We start from the raw sequence: 16,306 nt of genomic DNA, 5'->3' as shown, positions 1-16,306 counted from the left end.
CTATGATATAATTTTATTTTGTAGGATTATTTATTTAAATCGGTGGAATTTATTACGAAACCCGTAAATTTAACGGGTACCAATAAATTTTGCCGCCGTCCGCGATGAATTTATACGAGCGGACGGTGGACGGTGATGATTTTTATCTGAGTCCTAATATTTTAAAATAAAATATTTAATTCGTAAAATTATTTTTGAAATGAGAATTTGTTATTTTATATCAAAGTTGAGCACGTAATTTGGTTGATGAATTGTGATTATTGGATTGATTGTTGGATTGGTTGTTGATTGAGACGTCACTTTTGTTCGACGGGTAGACCGATAAACAAAGGAGGTGCTGCCCGATTTCCGGAAAATTAAATTACGGAAATACGAGGCCATACCCAATGACTATCGTAACGTCGATCGGTTATATGTACGTACCTTATACAAAATTTGATTATGTGTTGTGATGAAATACTTTACGAAAATCGATAACCCTAATTTCATAAAAGGATAAATATACCTATTTTCTGAAGACGAACACTGAACCGACTTTCGAAGATGTGAACCCTAATTGATACATGTATTATAATATTGAATATGTTACGAGTCGGGTTTTGTTAACGTTCGGGTAGATTGTTAGCGAGGATATGTCAAGCATAATCGAAGGTCTAAGTTAGGGTGTTTCGACTTTGTAGGTTCTAGTCGGAAAGCCCAAGAGTTGGCGTTGGATAGCCTAGTGGGCAGTTGACGAGCTCAGTAAGGTTCCAATCGAAGGACCTGAGTGTTGAAGTCGAATCCAGGGTAATCTAGTGATTAGACGTTAAAGCCTCAGTGTCCGTATCGGCTCAAGGTCAATCGATAATATTTGTAAAGCTCTGCAAGGCAAGTACCCCTGAACAAATCTTTTACAGTTCGATACTATATGAATAATTGTTGATTTAAATTTACGTACTGGAACAGAATGATTTAAGTTACATATCCCCTGGGCTTCAAATTATTTTGTTAACTTGGTTTTAGGGGAAAAGTAACTTCTGAAAATGCCTATCTCTAAATTTTGAATAAAATGAAAATGTTTTGGAAAATGTGATGTGTTATAATTATTTTGATAAGAGATAGGTAAGTGATTTGGAAAACTGGATAAAAAAATGATCAGATAATTGGATGAGTGTGCGCAGAAGGCCCGTAATGGCCTGGAAGTTAGCGTAAGAGGCGAAGTGGTTGCGCACCCTATTATAACCACCAGCCCAGCGTGACAGGGACCTAGCTAGTCTCTGAGTTCCGGAACAAGTTTCATAGGATAGCCTGATCAGTTGTCTCACCCGGGATCATCCAATACTTTTATATCTGAGCAAGTGATTTTGAGGTTCCCGGAGAGGAACAAGTTTTCTAGGTCCTGTGATGGGACAAGTTTTCTAGGTCCTATGATGGGACAAGTTTTATAGATCATGTGATGGGATAAGTTTTATGGTTCCCGTAACGGAACAAATGCTTTTGGGTCCCCGTAAAGGGATAAATGGTTTTATGGGTCCTGCGATGGGACAGAAGATTGAAAATGAAAAAAGCATGCTAAAGTTGAAATCTGGTATTTATACACAATACACAACTGATGATTTGGTTTTACAGAGCATGCTAGTTTTGATATCCAGTTCACACATGTTTTACTCTTTTTCTAGCAAGTTATGATTTCTGTTCCTATAATTGTTTATCATAAACTGTTTTTGATTATTATTCATATAGTGGTACTGCTGAGCAATTGATTGCTCACCCTTGCAAAAAAAAATTTATATATGTATTGCAGATACCTAGGAGATTCTTCAGTGATAGTTGGGGCAGAGTTCCAGTTCCTTCCGTATCAGGCTCCTCTGAGGTAGTTGTGTTGGACCCAAGCGGGTCGGTTAAGTTGCTGAACAAAGATAGGACTGTTTGGATTGTCTTTTATTAAGTTGGTTTTGAAATGGTTGTAACCTAAGTCATACTTAAACCTGGAAAAGATCTTGGAAAAAGGGGTTGTGTTTATATAATAGTGTTGAGTTGGAGTTTATTAGGTTGTTATTGTTGTTATTGATGACGTCAGCTCCTGACCCCGGGGTTGAGGCCGTCACAGTAAGGCATTTACTTTATAGTGCAATTGACAATTTCATGTCATACAGGGTAATTGGATGCAAGACTTCAAAGGAAATATGGGATGCTTTGGAGACAAGATGCCAGGAATTGAAGCCATCAAAAAGAACAGGATGACAATACTCACTCAGGAGTATGAGCACTTTGACTCAAAATATGATGAGTCACTAACTGATTTATATGACAGATTTGCCAAACTCTTGAATGATCTATCACTGGTGGACAAGAAATATGATCTTGAAGATTCAAATCTAAAATTCCTTTTAGCTCTTCCTGAAAATTGGGATTTGAAGTCTACTACCATCAGAGACAACTATGAACTTGCTGAAACTACTCTTGATGAAATTTATAATATGCTCAAGACTCATGAACTTTAGATGGATCAAAGGAGCAAAATGCATGGAAGAAAGTCAAAGAAAGTTGCACTTAAAGCTGAGGAGGAATCTCCTAAAGTGGTTGTCTCAAAGAAGGGAAAATGAAAGGCTCTCATCATACAGTCTGATTCAGAATCATCATATTCTGATGATGATGATTCAGAATCTGAAAATTTATCTGAAGTGGATGTTGATGCAGAGATGATGCAACTGTGTGCTCTTATCAAGGGTATCACAAAGATAGCCTACAAGAAATTCAGAAAGGGTAAGAAGTTTTCCAGGAAAGGTGGAAGTTTTGAAAAGAAAGGGTTCAGAAATATTGAAGGCAAAGGAGGAAAGTTTGACAGAGGAGAACTCAAATGTCAAATTCTACAATTATGGTGAAAGAGGCCACATCTCTCCTGACTACAAGAAAGGAAAAGGTGATAAAGGCCAGACACTTATCACAAAGAAGACAAACTGGGCAGACACTTCAGATTCTGAAGAAGAGGTGAACTATGCTTTGATGGCAAATACTGATAGCATTTCTGGAACTGCTGAATTGAAGGTACCTCATTCAACTCTTGCTTTTCATACTGATGATATTTCTGAGCTAAGATTATATCTTAAAACCATGTTCATTTGTTTTAGAGATCAGAGTTTAGAAAATGAAAGATTAAAATCTGAAAGTCTTGCTCTTAGAAACAAAAATAACTATTCAGAAAAAGAGTTAGTTATATTTCATCAAACTCGGAAAGAAAGAGATGAGGCTTTGTATGTTAAAGATGAACTACTAAAACTGAATAAATCTCTTAAATCTAAACTAGAAAAGGAAAAGGAGATAATCAAAACTTGGACTAACTCTGGAAGAACAACTCAGAAAATCTTAGAAAATGGAAATTGGAAAGAAGGACTAGGTTCCCTAGATGATAAAGAAGAAAATGAAACTGTATCATCTAAACCAAACTTTACCAGGAAAGGTGAAAAGCCTAAAGTTAATCCTGTCAAGTTTGTGTCAAATTCAGACAAGTCAAAATCTGAAAAGATGAAAGACTCTAAAACAGAAGTCAAAGAAAAGTCAACTTCTGACAAATTAAAATAGGATAAACCAGCTGTAGTAAACATTGGCTTAATGACAAAGAAGCAGCTTACGTATAAGCTGAAAGAGATTAAAAATGTGAACAAGGTAAAGGAAGCTAGGAAAAATAGGAATGGAAAGGAAGGTGTGAATAAAAGCAATAAGTATATGCTTGTTCTTAATGCTCCTAGAAAGAAATGCTATAACTGTAAAAACTCTAACCATCTTGATTCTTTTTGCAGGAAAAATAAAGATATAAACTCTTTACCTCCTAGATCAGGAGTTAAGAGTCAGTATGTTAGGTTTAAACCATAAAATCCTTATTTTCATTGTGCTAGTTTATGGCATTCTATTTATACTTGTAAGGAATATCATAGTTTGTACTATGATTATTATCAAATAAAACCTTCTTTAAAGAAAGTTAGTGCAATTCCTTCTAGTGTAAATTCTGATGCAAAATCTGATATAAAGTCTGATAAAAAGCATGTTAGCATAAACTCTGAAACTAAATCCGCTGCAAATGCTAACAAACTTAAAAAGGCCAAAGGATCCAAGCAAGTCTGGGTCCTTAAACCAATAGTGGTCTTTGTGATTGCAGGGCAACAAGAAAAATATCCTGGTTCTGGACAGTGGATGTTCAAGACATATGACTGGAAATAAAGCCCTGCTATCAGACTTTATGGAGAAAGCTGGCTCAGGAGTTTCTTATGGAGAGGAAACATGGGAAAAACTCTGGGATATGGCAATATCAATCTTTGGAATGTGATAATTGAATTAGTAGCTCTTGTCTCAGGACTTAAACATAATCTGCTAAGTGTGAGTCATATCTGTGACAGAGGTTATCATGTGGATTTCTTTGAAGAACACTATGAAGTTGTAAGTAATTCTACAGGTAAAGTGGTTCTGAAAGGTTACAGACATGGTAACATATATGAAGCCAGACTTTCAACAAATTCTGATAGTTCTGCAATCTGTCTGTTAAGCAGAGCATCAATTGAAGAAAGATGGAATTGGCACAAGAGACTCTCTCATTTAAATTTCAACAATATAAATGAGCTAGTAAAGAAAGATCTTGTGAGAGGACTGCCAAAATCAATATTTGTTCTTGATGGTCTTTGTGACTCATGTCAAAAGGCAAAACAAAGAAAATCTTCATTCAAGAGCAAAACTGAATCCTCAATTCTTGAGCCTTATCACTTACTGCATGTTGATCTATTTGGTCCAGTTAATGTCATGTCTATTGCAAAGAAGAAATATGCTATGGTTATAGTGGATAAGTTCACAAGATACACTTGGGTGTATTTCTTGCACAAGAAGAATGAAATTGCATCTACTCTAACTGATCATGTCAGACAGCTGGATAAGTTGGTCAAAGATTCTGTTCAAATATTAAGAAGTGATAATGGCACTGAGTTCAAGAATTCAATCATGGAAGAGTTCTGCAAAGAGCATGGAATAAAGCAGGAATTTTCTACACCTGGAACTCCACAACAGAATGGAATTGTAGAAAGAATGAACAGGACTCTTATTGAAGCTGCACGAACTATGCTTGATGAAGCAAAGCTACCAACCTACTTTTGGGCTGAAGTTGTGCAGACTGCTTGTCTTACACAGAATGCTATACTCATAAACAAGCATGGAAAAATACCATATGAGATGGTGAAGAAAAAGAAGCCAAATCTGAAATACTTTCATGTATTTGGATGCAAGTGTTTTGTTCTTAAGACTCATCCTGAACAGCTCTCAAAATTTGATCTAAAAGTTGATGAAGAAATTTTTGTTGGATATCTACTTTCCACAAAAGCCTTTAGAGTCTACAATTTAAGAACAAGGGTTGTCATGGAATCTATCAATGTATCTTTTGATGATAAAAAGATTACTGGACTTGAAGATTTCAATGATCATGATCAGCTGAGATTTGAAAATGAAGATGTAAATTCTGATTCTATAAATTCTGATGACCTAAATCTTGATCCTGTAAGTTCTGACGGGTTAAATTCTGATGTCATTGAAACTGTGGTAATTGCTCCAAAGGAAAATGCACCTGTTCAAGGGGAGCAAGCTGATGAACATACCACATCTCAAGACTCTCAAGAAGCATCAGAACCAGTCACTGGCTCTTCAAGTTCTGATTCATCAAATGCTGATGAGCCAAATTCTGACAATTCTGGAAACTCTGATTCTTCAAATCCTGAAGGATCCAACTCAAATTCTGGAATTTCAGAGAGCATAACTTCAGGGGAGCATCAGAAAATGCTGATGGAGACAGCATAGATCATGGGGGGGGATCCAGTTCTAAAGATCAACTTCCGTCTACAAGGAAGTGGACTAAATCACACACACCTGACTTAATAATTGGAGATCCTGAAGCAGGTGTCAGAACTAGAACAACAACAAAAAATGAATATCTCTATCATTCCTTTCTATCTCAGACTGAACCAAAGAAAGTGGAAGAAGCTCTTCAAGATGCTGATTGGGTGCAAGTAATGCAGGAAGAGTTAAATGAATTTGAAAAAATAAAGTCTGGACCCTAGTGCCAAGACCAAAGAACAGATCAATTGTTGGTACAAAATGGGTGTTCAGAAAAAAAACTAACAGTGATGACATAATTACAAGAAACAAAGCAAGGCTGGTTGCTAAAGGTTACTCTCAACAGGAGGGTATTGACTATGATGAAACATTTGCTCCAGTTGCTAAATTGGAAGCCATAAGAATCTTTTTGGCTTATGCTGCTCACAAGAAGTTTAAAGTCTTTCAAATGGATGTGAAAAGTTCTTTTCTCAATGGAGAATTAGAAGAAGAGGTATATATTGAACAACCTCTAGGCTTTGTAGATCCAAAATTTCTAAATCATGTCTACAGGCTTGACAAAGCACTTTATGGCCTTAAGCAAGCTCCTAGAGCATGGTATGAGACTCTGACTCAATTCCTTCCGGAAAGTTAATTTCACAGAGGCACAATTGACAAGACTTTATTCTACCTCAACCATGGAAATGACTTACTTTTGGTACAGATATATGTTGATGATATCATCTTTCGCTCTACAAATACAAAACTTTGTGAAAGATTTTCCAAGTTAATGCAGTCAAGATATCAAATGAGTATGATGGGAGAACTTAGCTATTTTCTGGGACTTCAACTCAAGCACACTGAAGAAGGTACTTTCATAAATCAATCCAAGTACACCAGAAATTTACTCAAGAAGTTTGGAATGCAAGACAGTTCTACTGCATCAACTCCCATGGCGACTGCCACCAAGTTAGATGAAGATACTGGCGCATCAGTAGATATTACTAACTATAGAGGTATGATTGGCTCTTTACTCTATTTAACTTCAAGTAGACCTGATATCATATATGCTACCTGTCTTTGTGTAAGATTTCAGGCTGATCCAAGAGAACCTCATCTAATAGCTGTGAAAAGAATTTTCAAGTACCTTAAGGGTATAGCTGATCTTTGATTGTGGTATCCTAGGGAATCAGATTTTAAGCTAATAGGTTACTCAGATGCAGATTTTGCAGGATGCAAAATAGATAGGAAAAGCACTAGTGAAAGCTGCCAATTTCTTGGAGACAGATTGGTTTCTTGGTTTAGCAAGAAACAAAAATAAATTTCCACATCAACTGCAGAAGTAGAATATATTATTGCAGGAAGTTGTTGTGCACAGATTCTTTGGATGAAGAATCAGTTACTGGACTATGGGTTAGAATTTTCTAAAATACCTATTTAGTGTGATAATCAAAGTGTTATTGCTATGACAAGAAATCCAGTTCAACACTCAATGATAAAACAAGGCTACATTAGCTCAAGTCCTGAGAAATACAGAAGAGAAAATGATATCAAACTTTGTCAAAAATCACTTTGGATTCAGATTGATTCAGTAAGATTGGTAAAAGCTGCAAGGACTGTAAGTTGTAGTTAGTTGTCTAAATAAACTCTCATTGCATTTGTACTTAAATGTTTTTGACATCATCAAATCTATTAACTTGTATATTTTTCATAATTTACAAGTTGGGGGAGATTGTTAGATAAATTTGTGATGTCATGTCTAATCTGATTTGTTTAGTTTCAGAACTTAATATCAGGACTTATCAGGACTTACTGGAAATCAGGATTTACTGAAGATAGGAAGATATCAGAACTTAAGATATCAGAACTTGTGATATCAGAACTTAAGGAAGGATATGCTTCAGGAGTAAAGTGCGCCTGATTTATAGGAGAGGGTCTGGATTAAAACAAAGGAAGATAAGATTTAGGAGTTGGACGACTAGAAGACTTGTAAAAAGATAATATATGATTGATATATTTTAGGAAGAGATATATTTCATATCAATTAGAAGATATCTTGTAACTGTGTACTATATAAACACAACTTAGGGTTTACACTATATGTGTTATCATTCACGAGAATATTATTCTTTGTAACCCTAGCAGCTCTTAGTTATTTTGTTCATCACTGAGAGAGTAGTTTAACATAATTTGTAACAGAGCTTATTATATTGAATAAACTTGATTATTGTTACATACTTTGTGTTCTAAATCGATTTGATTATATAAACACTATATTCAACCCCCTTCTATAGTGTTGTATGACCTAACAAGTCGCCTATGAGTTAGCGTTGTTGCCATAGTTGCAGCATACTCATAGCATGCTTTGATGTCTTTATGCCAAAGGAATATATCCTCGAATTGAATCAAGACAGTGTGTACGAACCAATCTAGAACCTAGATAGATCTCATAAATGAGTTTATATCTATAGTAAGTATGCTTCAATAAATCCTCAAGTAGAAGAGTCTGCTTGGGAGGTAGCGACAGATATGCTTGACAAATATCCCCGTTTGTTTAGTTAGTTAAGATTATGGGGACAGAATCTTTTTAAGGGGGAAGGATATAACGACTCGTATATTTTGTATTATTTTAAGAGTTTAATTTTTGAATAATTAATAAAATAAAATACATGTATTTGTTTTGATAGCTGTGTGTTGTTTATTATTAGTTATGTGTGAATTATGATGTACATGGTTATTTGAGAAATTAATTATTGAGTTATATTGATTTATTTTCACTTTTAAAAGTGGATTTAATACAAATTTATTTGCATAAATATTTGAATTGTCTCTAAAATTATTTTTATGATTTTATAATTTGAATAATTATTTTTTGGATTTTATAAAATTTGAAATCAATATTTCATTAATTATTCATCCTTAAATGATTTTCTGATTACATTTACTTGTAAAATCCATATTTAATTCCAGGATTCTTCAAAAATTACGAAACTCATATTTTATGAAGTTTATAATATTCTGAGAATTTTAAAATTATTTTGGAAATTTTTGGGATTAATTTCACCCGCACGTCGATTCGTTTGATTGTTGAAAGCGGGTATAAATTGCGTTACAGAAATTGTTTTAAAATTACGAAATTAATGTTTTTATTAACTTCGGGATATTTATAACATTTTAAGACTATTTTTGTGATTTTCTGAAATTGTTTTAAGTGCACCTCGATCCGTAAATTTTAAAAAATCGGGACAAAATTCAGGCTCGCGGATGGAAACAAGACATGTGTTGCACTCCTGGGTCATTAGTTGATACATGGCAGTTTACTTCCAGCTCTGTTGGTACCTTTCATTTTAATAAATATAAATATATATATATATAATAAAACAAAAACAGGAGCACAAGCTTCGTTCCTTGTTCCTTCATTTGATTTCTTCCACTCGATTCTTCTGCGTCTCTTCCCCCTCTACACTCTCAATCTTTCGCGCATATCTCTTCCCATTCTATTTTTTTCCGATTTCTCTGCAGTGGCCGCCGCCCCTTTTCCGGTTCTAGTCGGAAGGCCCGATAGTTGGCATTGGATTAAAGACAACCTAGTAATCAGTCGACAAGCTTTGCAAGGTTCCAATCGAAGGGCCTGAGTGTCGAGGTCGGATCCAAGATAGTCAAATAGTAAGGCAATAAAGCCGAGTGTCCAAATCGGTTCATGGTCAATTAGAGATAGTTATAACTAAAGCTCTGCAAGTCAAGTACCCTTGACCATTCCTTTATGGTTTAGTATATATGAATGAAAATTTTGTTTTTTTTGAACAGGAACGGAAATGTTTTAAATTACGTATCCCCTATATTTGAAAATACTGTTTAGATATATTTTTTGGGAAAGTAACTTCTGAAAGTACCTATCTCTAAAATGTGTTTAAAATGAAAGAAAGTTTTCAATAGTGTGCTGTGACAGAATGGTTTTTAACAAGAGATAGGTAAAATTGATTTTGGAAACTGGATAAAATGAATCAGATATTGGATAATATTGCGTAAGTGGCTAATTCGGTTGTGCACCCTATCTTCACCGATTAGTTCAGCATAGTTAATCTGAAACCTAGCTAGTCTCAGTGGATCGGGTTAATTTGTGTAAAAGCCCGATCAGCTTTCCTAGACAATTTTGTGACAACCGGTAAATATTAGAGCTATTTTTATAAATGAAAAATATATATTCATAAATATCCTGTGTTATAAGGATGATTATGCGAATTTATTATATATTGTGTGTAATTTAGTCGTACAGCATTGCGATTATTGCTGGAATATTTTAAGCATGTAATTTTCGTACACGAGTAGGATTTTCGCTACGCGATTAGTAAATAATAGAGATTTCTCGCAATTTAGTAATATTTGAATAGTTGCCATCATGCGATAACTTTTAATTTTAGTATTATTGGATATAATCAAGTTACTTGCCATTATTTGTGTGATTTATAGTGTGTTAATTATATTTTTCGTGATTTATTTTGTTAGTATATTAATATTAGAAAAATTATTTTAATATAAAATTTTATTCGAAATTTTTGAAAACAATTTTATTAAATTTATAAAATCTCATAATATTCATGGTATTTATTTGGAGATTTATGGATTTGTATTTTATTTTCTAAAAATTATTCTTTTAAATTTTACTTTGATTAGTTATCAAATTACAAGCATACCCTTGCATGGAATTTCCACTCAAATAGAATTCAAGGATAGGATTGTCATTTCACTCCCCACTAACTCTCTTTTACCAAGTAAAAGACTAATAAAACCTTGCATGTAATAGTTGGCTATTAGTGGATAAAGGACAAATTGGTAAGTTCAAGCTCCACTACCATTTTAATGGTATATAAACAAACAGATACACTCCACTCACCTGATTTTCTCCACCACCACTTCACTTCACTCTCTTCTCTCTTTCCCCTCTCTCTCTCGGCCGAACCTAAAATCCCTCCCTCTCATTTTTTTTTCATTTCTTCATCTTCTTGAATCTTTGAACCCCTCTTAGCAAGGTTAATTTCACTTGGTTTCATATCATCATTTAAGGTTCCGAAGCGAAGGGAAAGACTCGTGTCGTTAAGATCGAATAATCTTAGAACTATTGGAAGGCAAGTTACTAATTTCTTATGCTTAAAATTGTTGGAAAGTTACTAATTTCTTATGCTTATAATTGTTGGCAAGTTACTTACCTCTTTATTCTTATAATCGTTGCATATACATACATTTCCCATGAATGCTTAGTTATAACAACCCCATGACCATAATTAATTCCAATACTTTCGTTAATCACTCTTAGCTTGATTCGCACTTTACCTTCAAATATTCTTCCCTTGAATCTAATTCAATTAAGTTGATACCAAATCTTTCTCCGACATCCATGGTATAAATCAATAAAAATAAAATTAATGTTTTCTTATCTTAGTGGATTGGACCCAGACGCAAGTCCTGTTCACGTTATTGATAGGCTCACATATAGCCTAGGGATCCCATTGTATTTGAGAACCCAGCGCGGTTCAGGATTACTTCGTGGCTGATCACTGGTTGTAATCCGTAGCGTCCTAAAATGATTTTGATGATTTGATAATTATAACATGATTGCCTGATGCCATGATATCATATGTCATGTTTTGATTATTTTGATTCTACCATATCTTTATACAATTGCATATTGCCCGATATCATGATTCCATATACCCTGTTTCAATTGCTATAATTCTACCATGTCTTCATATTATAACTTCATGTTTCTTATTGTCATTCTTCCCAGTATCCATAACCCCTTGAATTATGAACTCGTGATTTTGAGATAATATCATGCTTAGTAGAGATTATTACTTGTTGAGCGTTGTAGCTCACTTTCTTGTGTTAAACCCTGATCTACAGCTAGCAATCATGGTTCGTACCAAGCAAACCGCCCGTAAGTCAACCGCTAGGCAGGGTGAAGACCACTTGAGGGCGCAGGTAGAATATTTATAGTTTAAGCGAAATCCTCTAGTATGTAATCGTGGTATTAGTTAGAAGGGTTGTTCCAAACTCTGAACTTGTAAAGATCTTGGAATTGTTATTATTTTTGTTGGGTTGTAATAGATCACTATCGTCCTTTAGACTTATAAGTTTATAATAATTATGGTTCTCTTTTATTTAGTGTGTGTGTGTTGGGGTGTGACAGTTTTTGATATCAAAGCCTAGGTTTAGAGTCCCTGGACAACGCAATTAGGACAATAGGAAGTATGAGTATATATTATTATATTTGGAGTGCTAATATGTGATATTTGAATAGACCGTATCTGACCTTTGTATATATATATTGCTTGACAGCAACGTGCGCATTCGTCATCTTCGATTCCGCCGAGCGACACAATTACTTTCTTTGTCTATGCTGACTTAAGGATGCATCATGACTTTCTCCAAGGAAAGTATTTTAGGCTGATGGAACTTCTTGAGGAGCTATATGCCAATAAGCAAGTGATGGGTGATGAACCTAAGGGGAAAAGCATTTCGAGGTCATTGATCCAGGTGGCCACATCAAGATTGGAGGAAATTCTCGTACACCGCGACCAGAACAATGGGATTACTATGCAGACGATAGTGGATGAGCTTGGGAGTGTGGTTAAGATGCTACGTGAGGACAATACCACTGACATTACAAGAACTCTTGAGGAGGGGGCATATATAAGGAGGAGGCTTAGGATGAGCTCTAGGAGACTCGACCTTTAGTTGCTTGGATTAGGTTGTTCCTTTTACCAGGTCATTTCTTTCCATTTCTAGACTCTCGTACTGTTTAATTCAAATCTATAATCATATTTGAACCTTGTCATTCGTACCTTTTGACTTGAACCATGTTAAATTCAGTTATGCACTTTCTTTGATTCTTATAATTGCTCCTTTAAAAATTTCTTGCTTATCACCATGCATTAGCCTTATTGTTTGAAAACTATTTACCATGATAACTGTAAATAATACCCTAATTCTGTATCCCTCAAACTGTATAACTCTTAATTCAGAAAATGGCACCTAGAAGAGCCCGAGGAAGACCTACAAATAACCAAGAAAATGACGGAGAAAACCAAAACCCTGATATAGCATAACTTGTGGAGTTTGTACGTCAACAAACTGCTACCATAGCCCAACAACAACTACTTCTTCAACAGATGCAACCCCCTCAATCACCCCCAGAAGGTGTCACTACTTTCAAACCATTTCAATCTATAAAACCCCCAGAATTTAAAGGAACACAAGACCCGGTAGAAGCTCATGCTTGGCTTAAGGAAATAGAAAAGGCTTTTGCCTTAACAAATGTTGGAGATAATCAGAAGGTTATGCCACTTAATTTCTTAAAGGTGAAGCAAACTACTGGTGGGAGTCGGCGAGAGCTTTAGAAGCTGCTGAAGTTATTACTTGGGATAGGTTTAAGAGAATGTTCTTGGATAAGTATTTTCCTCACTATATGCAAACACAAATGGAGATGAAATTCTTTGAGTTAAAGCAAGACAACATGACGGTCAGTGAATATGAGAAGAAGTTTACAAAACTTTCTAGGTTTATGGGAGAGTATGTTGATTCTGAAGAGAAAAAAAGCAAAAAGGTTCCGGCAGGGACTGAAGCCTAGGTTAAGGAGTCGTGTGGCAGATTTTGAGCTGACCACCTATGCTGAAGTGGTGCAGAAGGCGATGGTAATTGAAGGCGAGAGTGAGCAAAATCAAAAGGAGAAAGGCAACAAGAAGAGAAGATTTGAAACAGGAGAAGAAGGCTCAAGTTACAAGGGCCAGAATCAGAGGATTAATCAAAGGTTTAAACCTCAGAGTGGACCCGGAAACTTTAAGAAGGGAGAATTTAGGAATAAGTCACAAGAAAAAAGATCTCAATCAACCAGTGGACGAAAACCCCCGCAAGGATCAGTTCCGGAATGTAAGATTTGTAATAGGCGACATACGGGAATCAGCAATAAGAAGAATATAGTTTATTTCAAGTGTCATACGAAGGGCCATTATGCTCATGAATGTAAAAATCAGAAGGCTAACATCACGTGTTATAAGTGTGGGAAACCAGGACATGTGTCACGAGAATGCAAAGGAGTGGGTAATAACCAATTAATGCAACTGACTCTTGTACCCTACTATGTGAATCAAGTAACTCCTTTCCCAACCCCATCATTCCCAATATCTTGCAATCAACCCCAGATAGCATTATCTTCAAATCTCCCAGCTTTGACTTATCTAGCTCAAGCAAGAACTTTCAACATGAACGTGAAGGATGCAATTCAAAGTACCGATGTGGTGTCAGGTACGCTTTCTGTGAATGCCGCTAGTGCTAAAGTATCGATTGATTCGGGAGCCACCAGATCATTTATTTTGAAATCTTTTGTTGATAAGTTAAATTGTGAAACCCAACTGATACGTGAACCCTTATCCATTATCTTAGCTAATCAAGATAGAGTATCTGTAAATCGTATTTGCCCTCATTGTTCGATAGAGATAGCCGGACAGGTTTTTTCTGCGAACCTTATTCCCTTCCAGTTAGGCGAATTCGACGTGATTTTAGGAATGGATTGGCTGACAAGTTTTAGTGCTCAAATAGACTGCAAGGATAAAAGAGTAGTATTAAGTACACCTCAAGGTAAGAAAGTAACGTTCAAGGCCAAAAGCAAATTCGGACATTTCTTACCTCGATGCAAGCAAAGAAGTTGATTCGAAAAGGATGCGAGGCGTATTTGGCGTATGTAGTTGATAAAGGTAGAGAAGTTTCAAATCCGGAAGACATTCCAGTGGTAAGATATTTTCTGGACGTTTTCCTGAAGAACTTCCCGGCTTACCCCCGGACAGACAAATTGAGTTTATAATAGATCTTGCATTCGGCACCGAACCCGTTTCGAAAGCTCCATATAGGATGGCACCAACGGAGATGTAGGAATTAGCAAAGAAAATACAAGAATTACTAGACAAGGGATTTATAAGACCAAGTGTTTCACCGTGGGGCGCGCCAGTGTTGTTTGTGAAGAAGAAGGATGGAAGCATGCGACTTTGTATAGATTATCGAGAATTGAACAAGTTGACGATTAAGAATAGATACCCTTTGCCTAGAATTGATGATCTGTTTGACCAACTCAAGGGAGCCTCTTATTTTTCGAAGATTGATCTGCGATCGGGATACCACTAATTAATGATTAAGTTTGAAGACATACAGAAAACATCTTTTCGAACAAGATATGGACATTACGAGTTTCTCGTTATGGTTTGTCTTAGTTTTTATTGATGATATTCTGGTGTATTCAAAGACAAAAGCTGATCACACAGAACATGTAAGAATAGTCTTGGAAGTGCTACGGAAGGAGAGATTGTATGACAAGTTCTCGAAGTACGAGTTTGGTTAGTTGAAGTAAGATTTCTAGGACACATTATTGGAAGAGAAGGAATTAGAGTAGATCCTGAAAAGATCGAGGCTGTAATGAATTGGGAGAGACCGAAGACGCCAATAGAAGTGAGAAGTTTTATGGGACTAGTGGGATATTACAGGAGATTTGTAAAGGATTTTTCGAAGATTGTCATACCCCTGACTAAATTGACATGGAAGAATGAAAAGTTTGAATGGACGGAGAAGTACGAAAATAGTTTTCAAGAGTTAAAGCAAAGATTGGTAACTGCTCCGGTTTTAGCATTACCAGATGACAAGGGAGATTTTGTAATATACAGTATGCCTCTTACAAAGGACTTGGATGCGTATTGATGCAACACGGGAAAGTGATAGCGTATACTTCGAGACAACTTAAACCACATGAACAGAAGTACCTGACTCACGATTTAGAGTTAGCTGCGATAGTGTTTGCTTTAAAGCTTTGGAGACACTATTTATATGAGGAAAAGTGTGAGATATACACAGATTATAAGAGTCTGAAGTACCTCTTTACTCAGAAGGAGCTGAATATGAGACAGCGTTGATGGTTAGAATTGATCAAAGACTACGATTGTTCGATACAGTATCATCCGGGAAATGCCAACGTGGTAGCAGACGCTTTGAGTAGAAAGGAAAGGTTAAATATGATGAAGTTAAAAATTTTCAATTAGAGCTTTGTGACCATGGGAGAGTGGAAGAAATATGTTATGCCATTACTTTTCAACGGACACTACTAGAAAAGATAAAAAAATGCCAATATGAAGTAGTGACTCAAGAGAGTAATCAGTTGACAGGAGAAGAGATATGTACCCAAAAAGACGAACAAGGTTTGTTGAGATTTTCAACAAGAATCTGGATCCCAAATGTGACTAAATTAAAGAATGATATTTTGAAAGAAGCAAACAACTCAAGATTTTCGATTCACCCGGGAAGTACCAAAATGTACCATGATTTGAAAAAGAGTTTTTGGTGGCCGAACATGAAAAGGAAGATTACGGAGTGGATTTTAAAATGCGACACGTGCCAAAGAGTGAAAGCAGAATATCAGAAACCAAGTGGTTTGATTCAACCA

The sequence above is a fragment of the Apium graveolens genome, chromosome 3 (assembly GCF_009905375.1).
Source record: "Apium graveolens cultivar Ventura chromosome 3, ASM990537v1, whole genome shotgun sequence".
Taxonomy (NCBI): Eukaryota; Viridiplantae; Streptophyta; class Magnoliopsida; order Apiales; family Apiaceae; genus Apium; species Apium graveolens.
The sequence above is the reverse complement of the archived record's forward strand: the minus strand, read 5'-3'. Positions refer to the sequence as shown.